The sequence below is a fragment of the Malurus melanocephalus genome, unplaced genomic scaffold (genome assembly GCF_030028575.1).
Source record: "Malurus melanocephalus ecotype Western Australia unplaced genomic scaffold, MMel_1.1 scaffold_183, whole genome shotgun sequence".
Lineage (NCBI taxonomy): Eukaryota > Metazoa > Chordata > Aves > Passeriformes > Maluridae > Malurus > Malurus melanocephalus.
Genome location: NW_026623415.1, coordinates 424,491 through 439,495, shown reverse-complemented (window position 1 = coordinate 439,495; position 15,005 = coordinate 424,491). Strand labels below are relative to the sequence as shown.

The 15,005-nt window shown below is 39.7% G+C and overlaps 1 protein-coding gene across 8 annotated transcripts in view; it reads left to right on the top strand.

Annotated features, from left to right (window-relative positions):
* CELF2 (CUGBP Elav-like family member 2) overlaps window positions 1-15,005 on the top strand; it is a 301,179-nt gene that overhangs the window by 65,256 nt on the left and 220,918 nt on the right. The gene's annotated exons all lie outside the window — the stretch shown is intronic.

Sequence of the window (15,005 nt, the reverse complement as noted above, 5' to 3'; positions counted from 1 at the left end):
AATACTGTCCCTGACAGCTACCTGGTACGGCGAGTGTTAATTAGGGTGAGGATGGTTGTTTTACGTGCAGTTGAAGTGGGGATGAGGTGTCTTGGAAGGAGCTGTATGCTGGAATTTCAGAAGGAGAAGTATTCCCCTAGCTCTATTAATCTCGATCTGAAAGTTTCTATTATCGTCCTCTTGGGCATTGCCARTTGACAGGTATTTTCAGGTAACCTAAGCCTTGTATGAAAAAGTAAAAGCTAGAAATGATGAAATAGTCATTGCCGAAAGATATGAAGTCTGAGGACTGTGCTGCATTTTTTACAGAATCCAAAATATCTTTTATTTTGTTGCTTTTKCTTCATTCATCAGGGTGACAAATGTGGTTTGAGTTACATTAGAACGAGGCGAGAGGCTTTGGCATTGACTCTGCACTGAAGCTGTTCTGGTTGAGGCAGCGCTTAAGTTACAAGTGTAAATAAACCCGTGTGTGCAGCAGAGAGTGTCACCTGCAATTTGCACAAATCGGGTTGCATACTGTGCCCCCATCTAAGACTATTCAGACTTTTATTGCCTTTTTTACTGGCARCCAAACTTTCTCCCAAGGTGGAATGTTTTCCCTTGCACCAGCAGTGTTCTGCATGGAGACATTCAGTAGTGGCCAGTTGTTCAGACAGCTGAGGTTTAGTGAGTGTGTGGGAGAGGGGCAAGAGTCAGGGGGGAAAGCTGCTTGGTGCAGATGACTTAGACTATTTTTACAGTCCTTGAAGGACAGTGAAGTGTGTAAATGCTGCCTCTCATCTTAAATTTGTGATCTTAAATTCGAAAGARCTCTGTGCTGTGTTTTGTTCCTCCCATTGTAAAATCCCTGTTTTTATTGGCATCAGTCAGTTTTGGTAACAGTGCTGTCAATTTATCCCCTTCTGCAGAAAAATTTCAGAGGTTTGACTRTTAGGGTACAAAGTAGCAGCTGAAGGTGGGTATCTCTTGCTCTGCAGCCCTCTGTAGGAACCTGCCACAGCCGAGCTTCCGCTTGTTTTCATCATCTCAGCTTTGATTAGAGTTTCTACCTGCTGTCCTTCCAGGCAGTCAGAAAAGATCCTGCTAACAAACATCTCCAAGCTCAGAGGCACTATTAACTGTGGCTGATGATGCCCTGTTGTCACTTAAGGTTATATAACTTTATCTCCAACTTGCCCCTCGAGGTGGGGGAGGTCCAACTCTTTCTTCTGCATTGCTCCTTTTCCTTGGGAAGCATCCTTAATATATTTTTAACACACTTGAAACACAGTCAGTGCTCATTAGATGTAGATTTTAGTGTGTGTCCGAAGATACAAAAATTAGTCTAGAGAAATGTCAGCTCCTAAATGGTTCTCAAAATACAGAAGTTTGSTAATGGAGTTGTTAAATGCACTTGTCCTTCTAGGGTTGGTGCTTGTTTCTCATGTATTTTTTGGGGGGAGGGGTGACTAAGTAATCTCTTGGAGGAAAAAGTAACTTTAGCTGCTGTATCATCAGTGGTCGTGTTGTGATGTGCTTCCTCGTGTTAGCCAAACCTTGCTTTGCTGCTGATCTAAGTATTTGTGGAGAWGGTTTCAAGATTTCAAGGGATCATGTATCATGCATGCAAATTAACAGTGAAACTAAATTGCCCATAACTCAGGGAGCTTCTATTCCTAACAAAAATAGTCTTGAAACTAAATGCTGTGTGTGGGAGCTTTGCTACACTGCCTTTCTGAAACTCTGTCATTCGCCGTTTAAAGCCATCTTTATCTTGTCCTTCTTAGCCAAGTGGTGACATACATTTATTTCCAAGTCCCCAGCTCTCTGGACTAATCAGTGCTGACGAGGATGCAGTTTGATTACGCATCAGGGGTCAGGGGCACACGAGCACCTTCCCCTTTAGCTGCCCCCCCGGGCGAGCGGCGAGCCGCCAGCAGCGTTAGCGGGGTGGCACGGAGCATCCGAGAGCACGCTCCGACTTACCACGCTGCACAAAACTTTTAACCTCGCCATCTGCTCCAGCCATTCCGTGTAGCTCAGTTCAGTCTTTAGCAGRAAGGAATTTCCTATTTTAGAGCGAGGCAATTAGCAAAATATATGTATAACACTTCTCTTTCACAGCACAAATTGGCAAAACTAGATTTTCTTTTTTTTTTTTAATATGCCGGTGGCATATCAGATGTTTTTGGGCATATYAGCATACAATATCACTTGCACTTCTTCCTTGCACATTTAAAAATTCTTTGTAAAGGGAATTATTTTCAGAATCAACCACTCTTTCAACAAGAGAGAAAAGAGTTTCAAGGAATAACTTTCAGTGCATACCTAGTGTGAAAGTTAACTGCCAGTTTGATAATTGCAAAGTTAAAATGCTTTTACCTCTGTGAGAATGTTAATGGCTCTTAAATGTTGCTTCCTTTCAAATTTGCTGCTGTTACTATATAGCTAAGTGGAAACAAAATAGAATATCAGTTACATTGAGCATGACTGTGTATAATTAAACTGTRTGCATGGCATCAGTGTACCTGGTTAGTAACTGAATGGCAATTTACTAATAACAATTAAGTAATGACATGGYATTGGAAAAGAAATACTCTAGGGTATGAAGCATAAAGATGTATGAGCTGCTGTTCTCCAGGGCAGGTGGCAAGCTGGATGCTCTAACCATGGAAAATGCCTGCTTGGTTAGTGCTCTGGGAAGGATCAAGAATTGTTTGACTGCTGTTGTGCACTGCGGGAAAGAGGCAATTCTGAGGAGAATACATAGATGTGTGTGGCTGAAATGTGTAAATGGAATGTGTGTGTGTATTTGGACAGGGTTGGAGAGGGTTAATGGTTACTAAGTGAGGTTATAAAATCTGACTTCGGTGTAATTTGCTGATTTCACTGGCTTACATGTACATGCCAACTGGTTGATTGTAGAGTGGTTGCTTTGAGGATGAAATACTCACCGTTGTAACCCCCCCATGCTGATTTCTGCAATACCACCAAAGATTTTTCCATTCCATGTTCCAAATTTCAATGCCTGGGATTACCTTTAATGTGAATGAGTATCAGTGTTTGTTACTACTGAAACAAACTAAAATTTTAATTTAATTTTTGGTAGCTGGATATAATGCCAGTAAAATACATTATGATTAAACAGTGTGCGTGCAACATGCAACAAGGCAAAAATGTGGAAAAATATTTAACCTTTTAATTTCTTCCTCTTCTAATCCAAGATGAGTCAAAATCAGATATACGTGCAATATGCTGATTAAAAAGCCAGCGAAGATCATTTTTTTATGCTTTTTGTTTATATTTACTCTTTAGTAAAAAAGAAATGTCATCATTCACAGGGCATGCTTGCACTTTAAAATCCAGAGCTTCCTTCTCCGCACTAAACCTGCAGTATTGGACATTTTTTTAGGAAAAACTAGAGATAACAAATTTATGTTTTTAAATTTCACTGCAGGGAAACTCAACATCCTGTCAAAAAAAAAAATTTCACTATCTGGTCTTTTTTATATCTAGAATATCGAACCATGATTTGCTAACCAAAAATAGATAGTTGGGTATTTTTAAGACCATAACCTCATCCTTACACTGGCATTTTATTCTAACTTTGATTCAGAAATAGCTTTATTTTAAGTATTATGGCTTTTACTTAAGTTACTTGCATGACAGATTCCTTGGGCCACTACTGAGGAAAAGCAAAGCAAAAAAAAAAAATTGACTCTTTCCTAGGAACTTCAAAAAGCTTCAGAAAGGAAAATAAATCTTTGGATGTCTACTAAGTAATTACAATTTCATGGTGTCCTTCTCCCCATCATCTTTTCTAGAACCTCATTCAGTAGTTAACCTACRATAACTCTCAGCACATCAATATTTAAATATATCTTTCACTTCCTATGATACGATCTCACAAGTTTTAAGCCTCCCCCACACATATTCATCATCCAAATTAATCATCAGTTATGATTGCTCTAACAACTTTGATAACTCTAAATATTTCATTGGCATTTTAGGATGTTTGATACCTTATGAGCATTTGGACTGTTCAAATTTCATGATTAATTCATGGATTAAAAAATATTTGACCAAACGKATACAGGGGGAAGGTGTACAAAATCTTTTCATTTTTAAAAGCACCTGGAATACAAAGAATACACTATGGCAAGACAAMAATCTTAAGAGAAATCATTGTTTTATGCTTTAAGCATATAGAAACTTCTTTCCTTCTGAAGTGGAGAGACGACGTTTTGATTTTTGGTTTCTTTTTTTGCTTTGCACTGTGTTTCCTACAGTGCATTATTTCTTGTGTGTTCATATAGTTGCAAAATATATTGCAYGATTTCCTTTGATTAAAACAAACTGGTGGCAGGGCAAGGTTAACCAGAGGCTAAAGTCACAAAATAGGGAATGCATGTAGAAAGCAAGGCTGAGCTTTCCTTAGCAAAGAAGTGGGAGAACAAGAAAAACCTTCATAGGTACAAGAAAAATGCGGGAACAAGAATGCCTATTTGGAAAATAAAAAACTAATTGGAGCAATAAATGTAATGTTCTCAAGTAATTGTGAAATAATTATTCCCCTTTAGAATCATCATACTTTAATTGCTTTCCAAGGCGTTCCTGCGTTCTCTGTGCCTATGGAAAGGAGGAGAAGTGCTTGTGTCCCCTCCAGGATTTCATTTTTCATTTGCAGTAAGCTGCTGGCTTTCTCATAAAGGTTTTCAGAAATATGTTGCCTTAAAYGCAGTTGTGTTCTTCCATATGGTGTTAAATAGGAAAGGTGAATGGCAGATGCTGAAGGTGTAAATTCCCTCCTAACGTTGAGATTAAGCAGTTTTTCCATCCTCTGTATCACAGATTTATAATCAATCTCCCATTTTCATTGAGACTGGGTTACGTAAATAGGACACACTTCAGTAGTGTATTCGCTTTCCTCACAGCTTGATTCTTGAAAATTCAGCTGACAATAGTTTAAAATTATAATATTAATAAAGAGGAGATCATCTGGCCTTCAAAATGACATCTGAAAGCAGCTTCTGTTTTGTGTTAAATCTTAATTACTGTATTTAAATGAATGCCTAAATGAGCCAATTCACAAAGGAGTTGCCTACTGTACCAATAGTGCCTATTTGGTGAATTTTTTTTTTTCCTTTGGATTTACACAAATATTAAAAAAAAAAAGTTTATATGGATGAGAACAGCTGCGTTCTCTTGCCTCTTACAACTCAGATGAAGAAGGCTGAGTATCTTGAGTGTGTTCTCTGCCCTGGGACAGCTTCTSTCTTGCCTGCCAAATGGTGGCAATACTTAAAGCCAAATTCAAAAGCAATGCTCCAGAAGAAACGTTGGTGTAAGAGCTGTGAGAAAGAGCCTGCACCAGACTCCTGAGTCACATTTTGTGAGTTTACCCATCACTTACTATCAGGGACAGCATATTGTCACAGCTGAGGGCAGGACTTGGGGCTTAGTACCATGGAGAGATTGAGTCCATGCCTATCAGTGCTCCTGCCTTTGGTTGGGCTGGAAGGGACGTGCTCRTTCCTGCTTCTGCTCAGCTGGGTCTGGAAGCACAGAGCTGTATCTGGGTGGCTCTGGAAGGGGACACCATGGCCAACTGTGCCCAGCTCCCCCTGCTCCCCAGTGCATCAGGGATGGGCTCATCCCTKCAAAGCAGCATGCAGGCAATGCATGTCCTTGGTTTCCCCTCAGCCTATGCACAGTGGGCCATTCAGGTTTGCCAGGGAAACAACAGCATCCTGAGTGTTTTGGTTTATGATTTTCACATCCCTGTTCGTTTCTTACATTCTTGTGTGGATCTTACCCTGGGTTTTAGAGTTTACAAATATGGCTATTCCAGAGATGTAGTTATTGCTCTTTCACGAAAATGGCATTARTGACCTATTGATTTTTGKTTTTTTTTAATATTTTATTTTTTCATTATTAGTATTGTTTTCTTTTTTCCATGTGAGTTAGTGTGACAGAGAAAATGCRGTCCTGGCAGAAAAGCCTAACACTGTCCTAGCAGTAATAGGTAGCAATTCTTTGCAACATTAATTTACAAGTTTTTGGTGTCTTTCCACTCAAATGTACTCACCCCTAGATAACAGGGAAGATTTTGAGMGGTATATTCAGACACAGACACCCTGTAGGTGGTGTGTTTAGCTGAATATCTCCATGACAGGAGGACTGTGACCCTTTCAGTCCCAGGTTATACTGTGCTTTCCCTCCTACTCTGATCCTACATCCTATCTGCTTTGAAACAGCTCCAGTCTGATCCCAGCTCACAGCTAACAAGAGAGATCTTTTTTTTTCATAAACCTGAAAAATAGTGAAAATCCATCATGCTCTTAATCCAAAGGAGTGAAGCTGTCTTCTTGCTTAATATGTGAGAGCTCTTCCCATTTCTTGCTCCTCAAGAGCTTTGCACCACTAAATTGCTCAGAGATGCAAAAAACCCCAAACATCCACAGCTTGCTTGACCCAGCACTTGTGTTGTTGACTCCAGGGGCACTTGGTCCAGTGATGGTGCCTGGCCTAGTGTGAGATAAGTGCACTTCATTTGCCTGAAACAGACCCAGCAGTTCAAAATTATTAGCTTCTGGGAGAGGATAACTGCATCTGAAAATCTACAAAATCAAGTGATCTATTCCCTTCTTCTCTTCATTATTTTTTTTTTCCTGGCTCATTCAATTGCTTGGCTCTGTCAGCCTTCGCCTGCAATTCATTGCTAGTGAGAGAGACATCTGGTTCTGCCCTTTATCAATAAATGCTTTTATATATTTTTTTTTAATATTTCGCCACAGATGGAATGTAGAACAAGCATTAGGAGTTTGAAATGTTGTCAAACACACTCCATGCCCAGTGGCTATTGCTTAAAGAAAACCCTGTTCTGTACTTGRTTTTCATATGAGATGCTCTAGAAATTGCATGTCTGTGGGTCTGTGGTTTGCCTTGATTTCACCATGAGTTTTAGAAAACTTGATCCCCCTGTTGTATCTTCCAGGGGGAAAAATAATCTTTTATATGCAATGTCTCTCTATTAGCATATAGAAAAAAAATTTAATTTCATTAGTCAGTAAATGAACTTTCAATTTTTTTCTTAATTCRGTTTAATTTCTTCTTCCAAGATCTTACTGCCTAGAAACCAGTTTTTCATATTCTAATGGCCCTATCCAAATTGCATTTACCCCTGCTGTCCAAAACAAAAAAACAAATAAAGAAGAAAAAGAAAGAGTGAAAAAGAGTAAAAGAGTTCAGGAAATCCCAGTGGCTATTACTTTAGGTATGTGTTTAGTCTTTAAAACTGGTTTCTGAAAATACCTTGACTGGGGAAATATTCAGAGATTTGACCACAAAACCAGCAATGCCAAATGAAGGAATAACCACAGATGATCTAGATAATCTCTCCAGGAAAAGAAAATGCAGAAGTCATTCCCCTTGTCCCAAACTGACCTATGTCATGCAACTTCTTCCTCGAAGCACTGAATTTTTAGGATTGCCAGGTGAGCACTGGCTTTTCTGGCAGGTTCAGTGTTGCCAGCTCCTTCTGGAGATCAGTATTGAGTGGGAGGGGATCAGGGGGAAGAGGAAGGAATAAAATTAGCATTTAATTTTGCAGGATGTGGAAAAATCAATGACAAGTGAAGCAATTCTTAGAAAAAGAGAACCTCTCTGGACACGTAAAGCACCATTATCTGATGTTTTATTACCAACTATAGCCTGCAGTCCGTGTTCAAGCCAAACTTCCGATGGGTTTCCAGGAGCTTGGCGTGAATGAGGAATGCATAATGCTGGGCTTTGCATCCYGTGCCAGGCTGTCCAGCTCTGAACGATGAATTGCAGTCGTGCACGTGGGGTTTGCAGCCTTTTTCTCACTGCTYGCCTCAGAGTGAACTTCAGCATGGAAACATGAGGCAAATAACTCTTCAGATGCTTTCTACCTTGCTAACAGAATTGCTGTCTTGATGATGAAGTGGAAGATAAGTCAGTTTTAGTTAGGCAGGTATTCTTTCAAGGCGTGTTCACACATCCCAGGTTGGGGCAGGGGCGTTCTGCTGTTCTTGTCAAATCTTTTCCCCTTTGCCAAAGAGAAGGATTTGTCTCGATGCCTGAGGGCTCTCAGCTTTCACAGATATCTCTATTCTTTGGCTGCAGAAGATAGAGTACAACTTCTCCTTTTAAGCTGGTTTGCTGTCTGTGGAGAGGAGAGTAAATGCAGMAGCTTCATAACTGTGCTCAGATATAGTTGAAGAAAGTCCAGCACTATATTACAGATTTTTAAAGCAATTGGGTTTGCCTGATTTCATTGTCCCCTAAGTGCAGCCTCGTATCTCGCTTGGTAGACCACATCTATTTATCTTCAAGACAAGGCTGTGTAGAATAGGAAAAGCTCAGGGTTTCAGTATCTGCTTCTTGCCATTCTCATGTCTGTGCTGTTCCTGGGGTATTTGGCTGGAATAGAATGAAGTTATAATATGTATTGTAGAACGTAATGATTTAGGGTCAGATTCTGGGTAATTCTGAAGCTGTTTTCTTTCTGCAGTGGCTGTTTCAATGTGACCATATAGATGTTGACATAGAGTTCTAATAGTCATTAGAAAGTAAATCAGCAGCAACTATTCAATGTCCTGTGCAAACCCTTCCTTTGAAACCAACGTTCACAGAGGAGTGAGACCTGTTTTCCAGCCAGAAATATTGCTTATAAGGCTTAATGTGGCCCAAAARGGGTTTTCCAAGTATAATTCCAGGCTCCTTCCGGTAATTTCTCCTTCCCCTGCATGCACAGTTTATCAGATTTGGGAAAAGGTCCTGCAGCAGCCTCGTTGCTCCTGTGTGTCCRTGCTGATGAGCAGCAGGCCAATCATAGCAGGAGATACACACTGGAATTCAGAAAGGAACAATTTTCAGCTTGCTCAGATGCCCATATTTCTACCTGGAAGCTCTGCAGGAGCTAGAGACTATTTGGCTGATTCTGTGCCTCTTTGCTCTCTCTGTCCTCACCTCCRCATCAGGGGATGCTGAGACTTCTTTACTTTGCTGGCCTTCAGAGGATTTGAAGGTCTCTGAGCACCCCTGGGCTCTCCATTTCTTCTCAAGTGGGAAGGGCAGTGGAGAGGACTGCTGCTGACTTGTGCCAGTCAGGCCTCTKACTTTCCTGTTTGGTTTGAAGCCACAATATACAGCGTGAATTTGGAGTTGAGAGWTGCCAGGCCTCTGGGTAAAATTAATATTGTGGAGCAGAAAAAGGTATGTATTTAGGCAAGGCTTTCATATAAGATGCAAATTCAGGGTTACTTAGCAGAGAAAATACTAATTTAAAATTAATGTTATATTTAAAAAGTGGAGCATCATTTGTGTTAACAGGAATGGAGGGTTTGTTTTTAAGATGAGCAAAGCCCCAAATCCCAAAAAATGCAAAATTGCTGCTGATTGTTTCTGGACATGAACCTGGAAGGCTTTGTGGAAACTTAGAAATAAATCAACTTTCGTCTCCTTTTCCAAAACTCTTTGGGCAAAAAAAAAATAAGGTGTAAATATTTAACAGCAAATAATCAGATTGCCAAGAGCAGCAAACAAAGCCTTTTTGTTCAATTCTATAATRTGCTGTAAATAATGAAAACCCCCATAGATCTAGCTGGATTTTTTTTTTTTTTTTATCACTGAAGAAGCATGGAGCACTTTAAAAATCCATCAACATAGCTAAGACTCTTTTTCCAGTCTTCCACCACTTCATGCCATATTTTTCTCTGTCCCTGAAATATGCAATTTGCCCTGCTTATGTTTGTTTAAACTGCTGTGAGCCTTCAGCATGCTCTGATCCTTGTTGCAAGCAAGATGCATTCTCTGCCCTTACCAACCTTGTGACTGARGAACCACCCTGCTCTGCTCTCCCTTATCACCATCCATTCAATATCCACAAAAACACCACTGTAATTCCTTCCSTGCTTCTCTGGTGGAAGAAGTTCCTACAGATACCTGCAAAACATTTGCTTTGTTTTCTTCCTTCTTTGATCAGAGAAACATACTGAASTTGGAGAACCATCTAGAATTTAGATTTGAAGTGCTTAATTATTCTATACTCTTATTATCCAGATASTAATTCAAATTTTGAAAGTCCCTGAAAGCAAGACCAACCTTTTTCATCTGTGTTCATTCACCCAGCAGASTGGAATTACCAGCCCTGACCATGATTTTCTAGGTTTTCTGGGGATCTGTTGCTTGACAAAGTGTAGTAGTTTTTCTTGCATTTTTGTAGTGGATGTTTTAGTAGGTTCTCTCAGTTCTGTTTTTAAAACAATCTTGTACTACAGTTGTGAACCAAATACAATACTATCATGTTGTTTTCTTTTCCTCCACAACCAGAAGCTGCCCTACTTACCCAATACAAATCGCTATGGATCTACGTAACATGTCTTTCTCAAGGGCATCTGTTAATTCCGTGTCACAGGCTGGGGAGCTTCAGCCAGCAATATTGAGCACTGAAAGAGGACTTGGTTAGGCTCAGTAGGACTTAAATTTAATCAAATTTTAAGCAATYCCCCTAAATTATAGCTTTGACAGATTTTGTGTGTGAGCAGATTCTTCAACCTTGAAGTGTTTAGGTGAGGCTTTTATTATAAACAGCATTCCCCTTTACTGGAAATATATACAGCACCAAGGTAGGTGATGCCACAGAAGATACAGAGGTCTCAGTAGATTACAACCTTCTCTCTAAGCCTTGACCTTTTTATACAACAAAACTGGTGGTAAAACTCAGTAAAAACGAGTGGTTTAGAATCAACTCAAATACTCAGGTTCCAGAAAGACTGGTTGTTATAAATAAATTAAGGACTGAATCCAAAGCTCGTTGAGTCGATGGGCAGACTCCCTTTGATTTCAAAGCACTCTGTGTCTCTTGATCCAAACGCACCRCGAACAAATAAAGACAAAGAATTTATGTTGATTGGACATATTCAGTGTGACAAGAGCTTAAGTCTGATTCTCCTCTTTGCTTATGAAACACAACTGTGTGCTTCTCCCCGAAGCTGCTGGAAGACAAGTATTTTGGTAGCTGCATGCTAGGACTCACAATTAGTGCAAGCTTTTAGAGCTCAGAAGTATACTGCTCTATGAAATAAAGAGGAAAGTTATGGGAAGGGACAGAAAGTTATGGCTGATAACAATGTATTTTGGGGTTATCCTGACTTTCCTTCATGGCTTTAAAAGTGTTAATTTATCCTCCTGGTAAGTTTAATGGCATCAAAACACTTGCTGTTAAATTGTGTGCTTTAGAGGGAGGAAGTTCTCTGCTGACTGAATGTCCTCTGTTCTCATCCCATGYTCAGGCTGGAATATTCTGTGGCATCAAGCTCTGGGTCTGCCTGCCTTCATACCTGTGGGACATGGGGACACTGTGTGGGGTCTTTATTCTGATGTGCAAATATGCAACTTCTTCTTTCTGTGTGTACAAACCTTGTTTAGAAAGCAGGTTAATTTTCTTAGTCAAGGAGCTCAGTGTACTCCAAAGGATAAAAATGTTGAAAATAGCACCACAGAAGCATCAAGATCACCAGTCTGATTCTGGTTTACTACTGAGGTAGATGCTGAATWGAGCAGCACAAATCACTTTTGCTTAGGATATGATTAACTTATATGAAGCAGAACTCCTCTGATACAGATTGCTTTTTAAAATATCAGATACATATATTTCATTTTACCCTAAAATAGTTTACTCTTCTGGATCTTCTGAACAAATCAGGTGCTTGATTTCTCTTTCTGAAATCTATGATCATGTTAGCTTTGAAGCACCCTTCAGTCTCATTTCTAAACTGAGCCTGGTTAGTTTGTCTCAAAGTGACTTCCCCTCATGATACCTTGATGCCTTTTCACTTCCTGTCTTTTTGTTCTGGTGTAGATTTACTTGTGCCACTGTGAAAGGCTTGGCCATTTGAACAAGATGTACTGAGATACTTTTACATTTTTAGCTTCTGTATATCTAATTTTTTATAGACCTCAAATTTTCAAAGTTAACTCCAATTAATCTTTGTTCTGGTTTATTTAGGTTCCCCATGCAAAGTGTAGAATAATGGGAAAAGTAAAAGCAGAATGCGTGTATGGGTTGGTATAAACCACAGTCCTTTTCATGCTGAACATTAGCTTGTTGAAATGCCTCCACTCTTGGCAGAAGACAAGCTTCGTAACCTAAGAGGATGTGATTTGAGTGGAGTTTTCATGCCCCATGTGCTCATTGTGTTCTTGCCACTGATGCAAACATTATCTATAATTACATTTTCAAGAKACTGAAAATTGCAGTCTTTGTGGAACAAAAATGCAGCTGAAGAATGGAATGTATATCCTCTCCACCCTCATTATAAGGCTTATAAAAATCAAGCTATAAGGCCCAGTACCGTAGCTTTCAGATACAGGAAACCAGCACTGTTAGCCTGCAGTAGGGCATTTTTCACTGAAAATTAAGGCCTTTTGATAATCAAGCTAGTGCTGTTGTTCCTGCTAGTTCCCCATTGAAAATAGTCAAACTAAAATTTGTAATTCAGATCAGTGTAAATAAAGTTGGAGTAATTACTCTGTTTGCTTATTTACGATATTTTCGTGGATTTGAGATTTTATTCATAATCAGTSGCAATGTTAAAAGATTTATTAGACAGATCATAAGATGGGTGTTGAAGGATCCTACCACACYACGCTGTGGAGCAGCTATGTTTTTCAGGAGGAAACAATAGTACTGAAAATGCTGTTTTTATGATGTTCTCCTGGACATGGAGGAGTTTTAGTGTTGCTGCTCAGACTGCACATCTCACTAAAGTGCCTCTTCCCTACATCAGTTTTACCATCTTCATTCCAGTAGCTGAAGAACCAGAAGTAGCAARGAGAGTACATATCCTTGATTTTCTGTGTAAAGCAAGCACTGGAAACTTAAACAAAAGCTTCCAGCTGGAGACAGCAACTCCTTTCTAGAATAGAAAATTATGAAATCATAGTATATCAATCACCTGTGTTCATAACACCCATGCATTCATTGTCCTCTTATGAACTTCAGCTCTGAATGGGGTTTTCCCTCCAATAAGTGGGGCATTTAAATGTTCTCTGAAAGTGGAGTYTTCTCTCTGATACCAGGGAGATAAATGCCTTTGGATAGAAAGGCACATGCAGTCATGGGTTCCACGATTTACTGGATCAAGGAGTGTGCGTGGAGATGCTGAATGATCACATCAGTGCTAATAAATAGATGAATAAGGGATGGTCCTGAATGCCTGTAAATCCATGAGAACAAGTGGAGRAAAGTAGGAATTTATTTTAGAAGCAAATAGTCTGGACTAAAATTAACATGTGTTCACTGCTTTCCTTTCAGGCTGGTTGGGTTTTATTATTCTAAAGGCAGTAATAACTTGGTTGCTCTTCCTAGGTTCACAGTTATTGTTAAAATCAATTGAAAAAATAATTTCGATGAAATAGTATGAGTCTTGTTAGATATCTGTTTATGACCACCTAACTTTATTTGGAAAGGGCTCTGGACAACATCACATTGCAGGCAGGTGACAACAAGGGCAACTAGATCCAGGTACTTCATGCAGTTGCTGCCCAAGCTGGTAATGCTGCCTTCAATTCTGCTCCCTGATTGCTGCAAGTTATGCAGAGGAACACTGTGGTGATTGAGTGCTGGAGTTCCCAGGACAGCATCTATTCTTAGTGGTCCAGCAAAACTTATTAAGAAAAGTAATTAGAACAAAGCTCAAGTACATTAGCCTCTTTAATGCTCCTGAATTCTCAGAGCTGTCTTCAACATTGGCAGAGGCTGTTTCCAGTAGAGAAACTGAAGCAACTTTCTTTGCTGAAGTTAAATCCACTTTGGTCTTCGGCATCGTGGTGGGAATTTCTTCTTACATAATATCAGACCCAGACAGATCAAAGGGCGCTGCTATTCCAATTAGTGAAAATAACCCACTTTGCTTGAATTTCTATGATGGATTTCTGTCAAGATGTAAAGTTCTGTATTTCTGTCCACTTCTTACATGTGGTGTTCTTCCATGTCGTGTCACCTCACAYGTTTTCTGTCATCTCCTGAGGCTCAAGAGCTATGATGTGTTTGTGTAAATATCCATTTCCCTTTAAAGAATCTCATTTTTTTCCTTTCTTCTTCATCCTAAGTCTACCATCTTAACTCTGGCAGGCTAGAAATATATTTTCTTTCTCTGCTTACAACAGCACCCAGCAGTACATTTGCTCAACAAATCATCTCCACCATCCTCCTGAATATTTGTTTCTCTACTGGAATCCAAAAAGCAGTTTCAAGCCTGTTCAGTCTTGTCTGAGGAATCAAAACTATGTCTCCTTGGGCTTTCAGGAAGTCTTTGGGGAGATCTCTTTGACATTTAAACTACTTCAGAAATGTGAGTAGCCATATTCCTGAGATGGGAGCGTTCATTAAAGACTTTTGGTACAGGGAGACCTGCTCTGTTGAGAGGAGCTGCAAGGAGAGGTGCTCTTCATTTTTTGTTATTATATATCTGTTTCACTCATCTGGGGTACTTATCCCCTTCCCCAGGCATTCCCCTCCCTGCTAATTCTGGTACAGCTGGACAAGAGTTAACAAAGTGCCCTTTGAGCTGTAGGATRTTCCGTTAGGCAGGAAAACAGGTTTCTAGGTTTTACAAGTCCAGACTATTCACATTCACTTACTGAACAAGAAGTCGATTTATAAAAGGGACCACAAGCTATTTTTTCTTCCCTTATGCCAATTAGTGACAATTTTTAGGTCTTCTCTTCTGCCACACTCAGGTTTTTTTTTTGTCTTTGTTCTTCAGTTGCCTTCGAGAGGTCTTTTGATGGTTTCTGTACTGCTGCTTTGTAGGCCAGACAGTTGTGTCTAATGTCACTCCTGACAASGTGCAGTCTGTAGAGTAAATTTAATAGAATTGCACTCATTTGTTCTTTGCCTCAAAAATAAAATCCCCTTCCAGCAGGAGCTGCTGAGTTGCAAGGATTTCACAGCAGCTTGTGCTTCTAGGAACACCTGAAGGACAGTTGAGAAG